A 14598-nucleotide genomic window follows, 5' to 3' on the forward strand; every position below is an offset into this window, starting at 1 on the left:
CAGCAAGATGTGGGCATTCGCGGTAGTCGACAGAAGCTCTAAACCATAGAATCACACCCGCCTCCCATCCCTCGGGACTAAACAGCTAATGCGCAGTATGTATAACGAAAATTCATTGCCAAACCCCAAAATCCCACCGTTATTAAGTGCCCCACTGTCCCCACAGCCTGCACAGATACATGTTTGCAACTGCGTAATATGGTCGAGTGACCAATCATGTCAACGTAAAGACGACGAAACATGATTCTCTCCCCTAAAATTAACTAAATTTTTAATATTTCTTCAGCTCCAACCTTCCGTCAGCGGTTCACTTTACATCTTCTCACTGCATCTCTAGCTGAATTTCCTTGCCTATCGAGATGACTTTATATATTCAAGAACACTTCGATCATCATTGCCAGAAATCTTACTTGATCAAAATGGGAACATTTAATGAGATCAAAGATAATTAAAATTTTATAACGGTAGTTTTTTTAACAATTGACGGAAGGACGATAGAAGAAAGTAATGAAACAAGGATGTTGATAGGATCCTACAGAACGGGGACCACACGTGAAGCGGAAAGTGCAGAAAATTAGGTAAGGGAGGACGCTCCTTTTTATCCAAACTTGTGTGCGGATTGAAAAAAGCTATTTTTGAAATATTGTTTCTCGTTCATCAATTTCTAATTTTGTAATGAATAAAATTTTTGGTAATAACACTTGATTGGTTGCTCCTGAGTTGTGACCAAAAAACTTTCCGGTTTTGTTGAAAATTTACCTAATTCGAAAATTCTTATCTTATGAACCAAATAGTGCAGCGTACAGCAAACAGTTTCTTATAAAAATGTAGTGAATTTTCCCAGCATGGATTACTGATGTGTCTAGAGGTAGCCCGTCTCCTGCTGTTCTTGGAGAGAAAAAGGAAAAGAGTGCAGTGGACGTGACAAAAACTTGATAGACCGGAAAGGGAAAAAAGGAAAAACGTGAGAATGAGAGAGAGAAAACTGGCATGAAAAAAAGAAAAACGAACAAAAATCGTTACAGAACAAAGTGGAAAAGAAGAACGCGGCAGAAAAAAGGGAAAACGAGGCAAAAATGGAGGAAACTGGACAGAAATAGAGGGAAAACGAAAGAGAAAGGAAGAAAAATGAGAGAAAGGAAAGAGTGACTTGAGTGTATGTCTCCATTTTGCTCTTTTCTGTTGATATTTTTTGAAACGTTAGTTATTTTACAATTGACGAAGGGACGGTAGAAGAAAGTTATAAAAATTTTAGAGTTGGGAAGAAAGAGCGGAAAGGAGTGAGGTCGTCCCGTGTGTAAAACGAGTTAGATTAAAACTTCTCAATTCGTTGGTTCTATTGCAATAGATCGGGGAAGAGGCACAATTTGTGTCTATTAATAACCCAACCCACCAGGTGGTAGAGTTTGAAGTTACGTAGCTCGCTTAATAAGGGGGATGTGCAGTCTCCTTTTGTCCAGCGCCTCTGTGGTTCAAAGGTACATTAGTACCAGCGAGCCACGTGCCCTGGCGGGTGTTGTGGGTTCGAATCCGGTTATAATCTTAGATTATAGCTTGGTTCGACCCACGCACCTTCAAGCATTGGACAAAAGGTAGGAGTCACAACGACTACTTGTTAAGCGTAGTTGAAGTTTTTGGAGCGTCTTAGTAGAATACGAAACGTGGAAATTAAATGAAAAGAAAACTTATGCAATTTAATTCTACTATGTATATTTTATTCTTGACAGATACGTATTTCGCCTACGACTTTCAGGCTTCCTCAGTGTCTGTTTTCGAACTTTTCGAACTGTTTTCGAGTTCGAAAACAGACACTGAGGAAGCCTGAAAGTCGTAGGCGAAATACGAATCTGTCAAGAATAAAATATACATAGTAGAATTAAATTTAATAAGTTTTCTTTGTATTTTTTTTATTTTTATTTATTTTCCAAACGTAGTTACTAATCCCCCTCTCGCACCTTTCCGCTCTTTCTTTTTCACTCTAAAATTTTCATTACTTTCTTCTACCGTCCCTTCGTCAATTGCAAAAGCGCTACCGTTTCAAAAATATTAATTTATATGCCTGACATCCTTTTCAAGGTCAAGACTAAAAACACGAGGTTGGTCTCTTTTTCTATTCTCAATTTTCCTTCTCATGTATTTTCTCATGTTTTCCTAATTTTTTCCGTTTTTTTTTTCCTTTTTTGTTCCGTTTTCCCGTTTTTTTGTCTTGTTTGTCCTTATTTGTTAAACGAAAGAAAAACTATTTCACGATTAAATATTACTATAAAGATTTGTAGCGGAATTTATTCGTGCAAAAGTTTTTCTTTTATTAAATTAAGGACAAACAGGACAAAAAACAAGAAAAACGGAACAAAAAAGGAGAAAAAACGAAATAAAAAATAAGGAAAAGAAAAGGGGAAAATATATGAAATGGAAATTGCAGAGAAAAAAAGGAAGCGGAAGATGAACGAAACAAAACAAAAAGCAAAACATTACAAAAAAGAAGCAAAAGTATAATAAGAGAAAAAATGGAACAGGTAAAAACGAAAATATAGAAAAAGAGTTACCGAGATACAAAGCAAAAAACGAAACCGAAAAGGAGGAAAAAAGGGACTGGAAATGAGGAAAATGAAGAACTAAAAAGACGAAAAAGTCACAGAAAAGAGAAAAACAAGAGGAAAATCAGGACTGTAAAGGGCGAAAAACAGGACACGAAAAGAATAGAAAGAAGAAACAGCGGGAAGAAAGCGGGAAAACGAGAGAGAAAAAAGCCAAACGTGATAAGATAAGAAAAACGGAACAGAAAACAAGACAAACCAATAGCTAGAGAGCAAAAGCGAAAACCAATACAGGAAATGAGGAAAACGGAAAAAGAGGTCAAATGGGATATAAAAGGAGAAAGGATCAAAATGGGAAATGGAATATGAACAGAAAAAGAAGAAAGGAAAAACAGACTAGGTCGAACTGGAGAGCGAGAGACAATATGGAAAACCGTGGCAAAGGGAGCTAAAAACAGAATAAAGGCGACAGAAAAGCAGAAAACATGGGGCTTCTAAAAGAAAAGAAAAACGGAACAGACGAAGATGAAAAACGAGAAGGAGGAGAGTTAGAAAAAGACGATGGGTCCTATTCTTACCGGCACCTCACCTAGATTTTTTAGGTGAGAGCCCAATGTGCGATTCTGAAAGTAATCTGGGCGACTGTACAAATCGATTTTTTTTCTAGCACAATTCCCTAACACAGACATCAAATTGGTGTAGGTTTTATCGCGATCGTTAGAAATTTTGTTGAGACGTGGAGACTTTGTCATTTGTTCTGGCATACTTCCCAAGTACAGATCAATTTAGTCTAGGTTCAATCGTCGCAAAAAAATTTCGACCTGTTGGGACGGAGAGAATTTGTCACTTTTTTCTAAAAACACGTTAAAGCTACGATGGTGTCTTTTACAACCAATCACGAAGCGAGGATTTCCAGTTGGACAATGTTTCATTATTTTCAATTTTTCAATAGTACGTACTTTGAAATCAACAGCTCTCAAAATCTTTAATTTTTTCGTAACGCTCATTTTTTTAATTTTTTAAATGACCCCCAATATCAGCTACCTTCCTGAATGATGTAATCTTACATCAAAACGGAAAACGGAATAGAAAATGATAAAAAAATGAGTGAAAAACAAGAGTTAAAACTGCTCTCAAAATAACAAAAAATGAGACAAGAAAAACAAGAGGAAAAGAGGAAAAACGGAAGGAAAAAGAATAAAAGTAAGAACAAAAACCAACTTCAAATCCAACCAAGTCAAGTCCAGGTGCACGTCCAACTTTAACCGCAATTGCAAGTTTAATTTAATTCCAATCTCAAGCAAGTTTCCAAGTCCAATTTTGAATGAAAATTTCAAATTCTCTTTCAAGTTCGATTTCATGTCAAATTTAATGCTTTATACAGTCATCCCAGTATTATGGGCCAGTTAAGCATGACGATGCTATAAAGTTATTGATAGAATCACAGATTTAAATAATTTACAGTTTATTGATAACTTAATTGGTTATAAATATATTATAATTTGATGTTCTGTAGGCAATCTTGTTCCAAAAGCACACACTTTTTTGCAGAACAACAAAATGTAAGCTCATTCCATTCCCAGTATTATGGGCCACTTTTAAACCTGGTCACAATTATGGGTCAATGTTCCCAGTATTATGGGTCAGTAAAACAAAATTGGTTTTATTTCGAGAAAAACGCGCGTGTGTGTGGGTGTGGGTATGAAGGGGGGTGTGGTTGAGGGGTGTGTGTAGTTCACGCGATTTAGGGATCTTGTTGCATCTTGTACTGTACTCAGCAGCTATCTGAGTGAGGTGAGATTAGATTCAATTTTAGCTTCTCCTTCAAGAAGCTCATCAAACTGAGTCAATCTATGATGGATGGTACTCTGTGCTGTGTTCGGGTTTCGAGTGAATTGTCAAGTTCATTCGAATCACACAGAGGGCTTCATCAAGGTGATGGCTCTATGGCAAACCAAGTATGCAAAAGGCGGCTAGAGCTAAACGGCTACGATAGGCAGGGCATGTTGCAAGAATGCCGGACGACTACCCTGCAAATCCCTGGTATTTGCCTCAAATCCGGTAGAAATAAGATGACCAGGGGCGCAGCGAGCAAGATGGTTAAACTAGCTGGAGCGAGATCTGGCGGAGAGTACACGTCTGAGGAATTGGAGTGCATTGACCCACAACCGAGTGCATTAGAGAAATTTTGTTCATCCGGCTTTGTCTTAGGACGGTAAGCCAACTAAGTAAAGTAAGTAAGTTCAGGAAGAAGAAAAGTATTTGGTCCTGGCTTATTAGTTTTGGGTGGTTTCCAAAGATAACGCGGAAGTGTATTACTGTCCAGTAGATTGTGATTTCTTGCAACTTCCCGAACGTTTTCGGTCTTACTAGATCAAGAATATGATGAAATATATCAGGATCATAGAGCTTCGATTTCTGTATATTGATTTTCCTTGCATATTTTTTCGTTTTACTGAAAACAAATTACAATTTTAGTCAAAAACAGCGAATACTGTTGATCTATATGCTTGACCCATAATACTGGGAAAAGTTAATTTTGCTCCCAGTATTATGAGCCATTGTTTAATTACGAATATTGAAGCGGAAAATGAATTTTTCTATGTGATTTCACCGTAATTCAATGAATACATACCTATTCTCTCGATTTCCATCTATTTTGTGCTCAGGCACACAAATTTACGCCACTATTCAGCTTATAATTTGCGGCCGACTTTTTATAACAGCCGCAAAAATAACCACAAATCGACAGCCGATTGGAGCCAGCTGACAACTATCGGAAAATTAAGAAAATTAACGCATTGGAACTAAGTATATTGCTATCCAGCATGCAGCATACTATTGCTTCTATCTATTGAACTCATACTCGACAGTTAAATATTAGTTTTTTACGTATAAAACTAACGTAAAGTATAGACTGGCCCATAATACTGGGTGGCCCATAATACTGGGGTGACTGTATCGCAAGTCCAATTTGCAGTCCAGTTTCAAGTCTAATTTCAGGTTCAATTTCAACTTTGATTTTAAATCCTCCAGAATTGAGGGTATGAAATGGGGAAGGAAACTAGGAAGAAGCGTCCAACATAGCTCTGGCCATCCCAAGCCCCTACCTAGCGCCTCCACGTGGCCATACCTGGAAATACTTCAATTTGTATAATTGAGTAACCAAGCTAGGAGGTGCGGGGTCGTGCGGTTTTCAGTTCCTAACCTTACAAATGTAGTTTTAGGCAACCATTAAACCACACGACTTTATTTTCAAGTATTATATGATTTAAACTAATATTTTTGGCAAACTAATCTATTTTCAGAGAGCGAAATAAGGTGCTATATCATTGGCCAATTGCAGCCTGGCTTCTGGTTTAAATACCATTAGTTCATCCCTGAGGGTCCGGAGTATCACTTAACCTTTATTAGCAAAGATACTCCCTACGACGGTAAATAAATCATTATCTGTGTACAGTTGGATTTCGATTTTGGCATGCCTCGTTTTTGGCAACAAAAGTATCCGTTTTTGGCAACACAAAATATTTTACTTCCAAAAATATGGAGTAATTCTCGCTGAAACGGGGCCACTACTGACACGAGGTTTTCAAATATTGGAACTTTTGCGCTTAATTGGTTGAAAATGGCTAACAAATAAGAATTACACTTTTGATACCTCGAAATAGTGGAGCCCTCGTTCGCCAAGGGGCCTAACAGTTTCAAAAAAAGTTGAATTTTGAGCAAACCTTGAGATCTATATCATGTGATATTTCATAAATTTGCCATGAAACAACTAACAAATGGCCCGGTTCTGTAAAGAAGAAGAACAGGGCTTTCAAATGGAATAAAAATGTTTTTGGCGGCCATCTTGGATTTGGTCGCCATATTGGATTTTATAAAAACAATCGCCGTTTTCACCATGAGCCCCCCAACCGATTTTATTTTAAGGCCAGCATTGGAAAGCTGAGAAAAAATGCTACAAGAAAAATTCATAAAATTAGGTGTGCAATGGCATTTAACTGAATAAAACAACCAGTTATTTGTAGCAAGGTTCACAATTTTCATATAATTATTGTGATATTTCCAAAATTTGTTATGAAACAAACTACAAACGACAAACGGCTATGTAAAGAGGAGAGATAGGACTTATAAACAAAGTGAAAAAAGATTAGCGGCCATCTTGGATTTGGCCGCCGTGTTGGATTTTATCAAAAAATCGCCGTTTTCGCCATGATCCCCCCAACCGATTTTAATTTCAAGACCATCATCGGAAAGCTGAGAAAAAATACCAAATCCAAGATGGCTATTTGAAAGCCCTGTTCTTCTTCTTTCCAAACCGGGCCATTTGTTAGTTGCTTCATGGCAAATTTATGAAATATCACATGATATAGATCTCAAGGTTTGTTCAAAATTCAACTTTATTTGAACCTATTAGTCCCCTTGACGAACGAGGGACCCACTATTTCGAGGTATCAAAAGTGTAATTCTTATTTTTTAACCATTTTCAACCAATTAAGCGCAAAAGTTCCAATATTTGAAAACCTCGTGTCAGTAGTGGCCCCGTTTCAGCGAGAATTACTCATACCTGAATACGAGATAGTAACGTAAAGATAGTTTTGCATAACAGTTATTACCACTTATGAAAACCCCTTCATGTGTTCCGCAAGCTGGGGTTGATAAATGTTTTTATGAAGGCACTACAATGACGGCTAACGTCAAGTTCATTAACTTTAAGAAATTTATAGCGTAACATGCTTTATAAATAATGAAGTTAAATGCTTTTATTTCTATGCTACCAGTACCGATTTGCAACGGTATTGAACATAGAAATAGAATTGTACACCCATTAGAACATCTGTAAACTTAAAGAACATCCTTCGAACAGAAAACTAGGTTCGCTGGCAATGGAAACCACCACCGACGAATATCGGAACAAAGCCTTGCCCTTATGCCGTTCATCCGCAGCAGCAGCAGCGTAGATACCCACATTCCTTGTGATCGATGCGATGCAAGCGGACGAGAACAACACCTTTGTACATTTATTAGCGAGAGCATTTACAATGCTGGAAAAAATGCATCGTACACGTCAGATGCGGAGGAATTTTACACTTTCCTGCGACGACGACGACGACGGTGTGTAGCAATCATTACATGCTGGCATGCATGCATGAATGCAAATGAATATTCACAAACCCTATCCGCGAGTGCCGCGCGCAGGAAACCTGCATGCAGATTCTCCGGTCACCACGTTCAATGTGTGTAATTTCGCAGGCTTATCATTCGCGCGACTCATGAATTAGCTTGTTATCTTGCATCTCGCGTCAAGGCTCCGGCATATGTGATGTTCACGCATCATTGCCCGCTATACTGCCGTTAGACATATAAATAGATTGACTGCTGAAACCGTGGCAGCGCTTTTAACTGCCGCGGACAAAAGTCGAATTTTTAAAGCCAAACTGGGGTCGTTTGCCGACTCATCAAAATAAAGACAACGGGCCGGGAAATTCCCATCACAACACAAACAACATCGACTGACTGTTATGACGCCTCTACTTACTGCATTGCAAGAGGCGTTTGTGCCATTCGGTTTGATAAACAAGAAATTCTCCGAACTCCCGTTCCAATCGCCACTGGCGCCGGATGCTGACCTGCTGTAACCGAACACCCGTCGTTCAAATGCTAGTGAAATGTATTGTTTCGATACGTTGACGCAAAGCAACGAATAGCTTATTTTTTTAATGCATCTAACTGAGTTCAAGTGGAACAACAGAGCATACAAACGACAACTGCCATTATATGAATGCATGATGAGAGATTGTATCTACTTTGTGCTGGTTTTAAATTGTATTCCATTAGTACTATTTTCGCCGGATTTTTTTTCTGCAAAAGAAGTTGGTTTCAACAGCTCGTAAGAAAACTACCTTGAAAGGCACAACTATCTGGTATCAGGTTCTAACAATTTGTTCATCGTTACCACCCTGTAATCTGGCAATACCAAGAATTCCCGCAGCCGGGAAAACGATAAACAATCATTATCTTAAACGCAGCGTACTTACTATCAGCAAGCAGCCGGAAACTGTTATTCACAACGTTTGCTTTCGATTGGAAGTGTGGCCAGCCAGTCAGTGGGGTGATTGTTACTACATTTTGTTTTTTAACAGATTCCAAACGATTCTATTTTTATTGTAGTAACGGGTGGCAACTAAAATTTTGGGATTTTTTTCTCAAGCTGTCAAAAAAAGACCAAGATACATGAAGAAGATCTGATTTACCGAAATTAAAGATGCATCATCCATTGTTGAATAAAAATTAGTGTACATTTGAAAACGGTCCGTAATCAGCTGTTCGGCGAAGCTTTCGTTTGACGTCGAAACAGGAGCGTTGTACGGCCATCATCTCAACTTTGCGAATACATCTCTTGATTCTACCAACCAACTATTTGCAATTCGTGGCTCTCCAGTTATTTTTTGTACACCAAGGAACTCAAAATCCCGAAGAAATCTTCGATTGGGCGCACTGAGACAGATTTTTCGGGTCGTAGTTTTTGGGTAAAAATGGGATCGAATGGGTATTCAGGAACGATTGTGTTTTTTGGCGTAATGCGATGATGCTCTATCCGGCCAAAACACGTATTGTCCATCTGCATGATGTTTTTGTAGAAACGGGAGCAAAATTTTCTTCAAACATTCGCATCTTAATTGATAGCGAAACCAGAGGGCTTGTTGTTGAAGAAACGAGAAAGAAAACGATGTCCTTCTGCGTCCATAATTTTGGCTTGTCTTCCACTACCTTGCTTGCGAATAGTTGTTGGGCATCTTATGATATCGTAAACAGTCGAAGCTGCAACATATTTGCTTTTAAATGGTATACCGTATACTTTTTGCCGAGATTTCTGTTGCAGTTCGTAGAAATGTACAACGCGCTTCCGAAATGCTTCTTGTTTCGACGCCATTTTTAGCAAAACTGGGCAAGCATAAACAAAACAAAAAATATTAACAAAAAGAGGAGAGAGAGAGAGCTAACACATACATACTCTCATTTCTCTCTGAGCTCGTTTGTTGTTGAGCATAAGGGCCGCGAAAAAATTCCAAAATTTTAGTTGCTACCCGTTAAAGATGATTTAAAATCACAAACAGACGAAACATTGGCGTTAATGCCATGATCCATGTAAAGGCCACTCATTTTTAAAAAGGCATGTTTCGCAATATACTTTACATACTTAGGCACTTGAGTCTTGAGTCCCACAGTATGAACCCCTACAAATATAAGTTACTTCGCAACATGCTTAACAAAGGCTGTTACTGATGTACAAGCGGAATGTGTAGGACAATGCATTGCAATGTTTTAAGGGATTTTCTTCTATGTCTTACGTCAGTTCGTCAGTAGTACAACTGTGGTTTTTATTTAGTTGAATAAAATCCAGTGCGAGCATAAAAACTATTAATTTCGCTTTCAGGCTATGATTTTTTTTATGTACAGCATCTTAAAGCTATATAACTGTAATCATAAGATCTTTGCATACTTACTTACTTTTTCGGCGACAATCCGCTTATCGAATCCATGCCGAATTCAGGAGCCGTCTCCACATTACTCGGTCTTGGGCTGCCACTCTCCAGTCGCCCCTAACACCCGCTGTTCTAGCATCCTGGCCAACAGCGCATATCCAACGGATACGGGGTCTACCTCGAAGTCGTCGGCCTCTGTCGGGTTCTCTGCTAAATATTGTTTTCGCTGGTCTCTCATCCGGCATCTTTGCTACGTGGCCAGCCTATTGTAGCCTGCCGTATTTTAGTCGCTTCACAATATCCGCATCTTTGTATACTTGGTATATTTCATGATTCATTCACCTGCCCACACTCCTTCGTCTAATATACGGCCAAGAATTGATCGCAGGATCTTATGCTCGAAAACGCCAAGAGCTCGTCGGTCGCTCTCTTTCAACATCCACACTTCGGGGTCGTAGAGTACCATCGGGAGAATTAGCGTCTTAGCGCGAGTTGTAGGCTACGGGACCTCAGTTGGCTACGTAATCCGTAAAAGGCCCTGCTGGCAGCCGCTATCCACCTTTTTACTTCACGGCTCACATCGTTGTCACATGTCACTAACGTACCAAGGTAAACAAATTCGTCGACCACTTCAAAAGTATCTCCGTCTATCACCACCGCAGTTTCAACACCCGAAGGGCTACCACGCTCTCCACCAGCCACCGTATACTTTGTTTTGGTAGAATTTATGATAAGCCCTATCCTCGCAGCTTCCACCTTAAGATGTCAAGGGTCAGCACGTATCAGCCTAATCAGTTTTGTTGAGAAACCATGTTCAAGCATAATCTGCCACAGTTCGTTTTGTTTAACTAAATCGTACGCCGCCTTGAAGTCTACAAAAAAATGATGAGTCTGCAAATTGAATTCCTGGAATTTATCGAGGATCTGCGGCAAGGTGAACATTTGGTCCGTCGTGGAGCGTCTCACTTGAAAACCGCACTGGTAATCGCCAACAAAGGTTCCCTGCAACGGTTTCAGTCTGAGAAACAGAATGCGGGAGAGAATTTTGTATGCAGAATTGAGGAGAGTAATGCCTCGATAATTGCTGCATTCGAGTCGATGGCCCTTTTTATAAATTGGGCGTATGAGACCTTCCAACCAGTCCGTAGGTAATTCCTCCTCAGTCCATACCTCTAGTATGACCTGATGGATTGCACAATACAGCCGTTCGTTCCCGACTTTCAAAAGTTCGGCGGCGATGCCGTCCTTTCCAGCTATCGCGCTGCTTTCCTATCCTCGTCCAAAGTTGGTGGATCCACAGCTTGTCCATCATCCTCAATCGTTATCCTCAATCGACATTGAGTATGAATGTAAGTTGTAAACTAGACATTAGTACGGCAGACAAGTTTGGGACTTTAAGACGGTGTTCGATTCAGTCTAGCGAAATGAGCAGCAGCGATGCCAGATCTACGGATTTATCTGTACCTAGTTGTAATCAAATCTAGTGCGCATAATTACAGATTTTCATAAATTTTACGGAAAAGGTTGATAGCTTCAACGGCGAAAAAGCGAATGATATAACGAATAAATAACGATGACGAAAAGATGACGCAAGAACGAAAAACAAACAGTAAATAAACAACAAAAAGACGTTGAACAGGCGAGGAAAAAAAACGAAAACGAAGACAAGTAGACGAAAACAAAACAAGGTTATAAATGGATGCAGAAAACCGCGACAAGAACTGTCAAAGAAGACTACAAATGACTACACCGTCAAATCAAAAACGCTACAAAAGACGATAGAAAAATGACAACAAATGGCTAAAAAAAAGACAAAAAACACGATGCAAAGAGCTAGAAATCCAGACGTTGAAAAAACTAAAAACAACTAACAAACGTTAAGAGGACAACAAAACAGAACAACCAGGCGTAATGAAACTGGGTTTATCTGTGTTACAAGTAAGTCCCTTTTAACTATCTCGACCTCCTCGTGGTACCATCCGGGATACGTTCCTTAGTGGAAATCGGACAACCGGTGGAAACTAGGGTCGTATGCGGACAGAGAAGGGGGCACTCATGCGAAGGCTGAAGTGTAAATTCTCCGCCTGCAGGACGGTTCTCTTGACTCCCAGGAACCAAAGCAGAGGGTCCAAACCCCCTAAAGGAGATGGTTGTAGGGCTGTTATCCATGTCTATTATGTAAAAACTTGAATGGATAAATCCCTAATCCAAGGTGTGACGCGACCCGTGCCGAGGGATGAATGGTGGAGGGGGTTCTATAAATTCTCTCGCCACAACGGAGCCTGTGGAGTACAAGGGCGCCCTTCACAGCAATTTGGCCTTGCTGCATCAAGCCGGTCACTGATGCAGTGGACGGTTTCTTACCGTGCAAGCAATATCTGCTGAAAAACAAAGAAACGAATGAGGTGGAGAGGAGAGTAGGGGAGGAGTAAGACTTGAACGGTGCGCTAGCAGGGGTTCAGTCCTGATCCTCGTCTATCCTCAACACGTCGACTCGTTGTGAGTCGACAAACGAAGATTTGGCTTCAAAACTTTCTACTCACGGGTCGAGATTCACTCTGGCTGATCTCTGATTGTATGCTGGAGGGTGGACTGAAACAAAAAGAGAGCCGAACAGTTATGGCCAGTAGGATGGCTGTACAATCGCTCAAACAATCTTAATAAATATATAACGTCGAGTATCCACCCCTAGGTTACTCAAAAGTTGCTCAATAAGAGAGATCTTGCGACAGGATATTGTCCGAGTAAATATTATCTTCGGAATCTCAGTTTCGTACAAGATGATATTTAACCTCGGAACCCTTGCTCTGCAATCGTGGAGCACAAATAGTACGCAGACTGCAGTATCTCAAAAAGGGGAGATCTGGTTGGCGTCGCCGATCAGGGTACTAGGTTCATAAACCTAGTCATCCCTGATTGGCACATGTCTCGCTCCAGCTACCAGCCTGTCACTTCTTCAATAAGTGATAGGTAAGCTTGAAGCGTATAGTAAAACAATAAAACGGGCATACCACAATAGTTCAAAATAATGGACGCAGTGGTAAGAGTACCCAACAGAGGAGAGAAGTCCCTCTCTAGGAACTCTAGTACCTACATCAGAAAATAATACATATCGAAATTGATTTACATTTTTAAGCTAACAAAACAGTTCAATTTTAAATGCAGGTAAATAAATGCAGAGTTCAGTATGAAGGAAAAATGTGGAAGGGTCTGAGAAGTCACTAAATGCTAAAGTCACTTAACATGGAATGTCCTGAATCTATACTGGGATTGTTAAGGCAGATTCATTAACCTTGCGGTTACAGAGCCCCTCATTTTCGATGTTGGTTTAGTTTCAGCGAACATTAGTAAACGGTCCGCCAACCGTTGATATCTTGTTCGAAAGGCTTTACAATTGTGCAAAATGCTAGATTTTATTTGTTGATCGACGCCTCTAATCATAGAATTATTTAGAGCACAATAAATTTTAAAAACCGAAAATTATTCTGAATGCCATTTCCCGTGGTGAAAGCACTTTTTCCACACTCCCAGTAAAACACCTATTCCCACTGTGCAAACCGATATCAGTGATGGCGATCAAAGACTGGCGTGTCATCTATTAGGCAGCCTCCTCCTGCTTGGTATTTCCAGTTTCAATTATATCGTCAGCTTCGTTATTCGTGTATCCGACGACCAGCAGCCCAATGAAAACATCAATCAGTTTAAATTACCCCAAAATAAACATCACGCTTGATTCCTCATAATCCAATTACGGATCGCTTCATCACTCCTCGCCGTTTGGGACTCCACAGTGGGCACAATAGACGACGACGAAACTGGCCTGGTAAAAATAACCTTTACCGCCGTCCGGCTCCCGCGGTCAACACTTAAATAATAAACGTATATAAATATCTTTCTCATAAATTGCTTTGTTAGGGAATTTAACCATAATTGCACACATGTACAGTGGCGACCGTGTGCACACTCGGCGGAGATTACCCACACTCTTGCCGGCTACATGAGCTCTCTCTAGCTAAGCTATGCGATACTATTGCTGCCTAGGCGGTAACGGCTGCACTCCACTAGGTCAGAAATGATGTGCGATTATTCAATAAAAGATGATTTTACAGGGCGGTTCTGCTGTGGTGGCATCGGAATGCCGCGCTCGACGTGTGTTGTTTCACGTGAGAGTAAATTATCACCTATATGTATTAAATTTAATAGCGGCAGCAAGGTTGGTGTGGTAGGTAGGTACCTGCTACCTCGCACTCGGATGCGGTCAGCTGTTTCGCAATTCATCCCAAAGGAAATCGCTGCCAATTTCCGCTGCCAGTGTGTTTCATGCCATATACACATGTTTGTAGGTTTTAACTACCTACTTAAAAGATAAGTACATGAGCTTGTCAAAGTGCAGTTCCAATTAGAATTCATGACAACGATACTTTTTATTACTTTTTACTGACGAAAGTTGCCTTTTTTACTGTTTTTGCTGCCGGGAATTTATGAATAGTAATCGAATGACGGTTCAGGGACAGTCATTGAACCCTGCTACTTTCTCAAAGAAGATGAGGTTGAAATTCAGTAATTTTTATTAC

General features: G+C 40.0%; 1 protein-coding gene across 12 annotated transcripts in view; it reads right to left on the bottom strand.

Moving 5' to 3' along the window:
• LOC128733985 (PTB domain-containing adapter protein ced-6) overlaps positions 1-14598 on the bottom strand; it is a 100893-nt gene that overhangs the window by 19829 nt on the left and 66466 nt on the right. The window lies entirely within an intron of this gene.

Source organism: Sabethes cyaneus, chromosome 2 (assembly GCF_943734655.1).
Source record: "Sabethes cyaneus chromosome 2, idSabCyanKW18_F2, whole genome shotgun sequence".
Lineage (NCBI taxonomy): Eukaryota > Metazoa > Arthropoda > Insecta > Diptera > Culicidae > Sabethes > Sabethes cyaneus.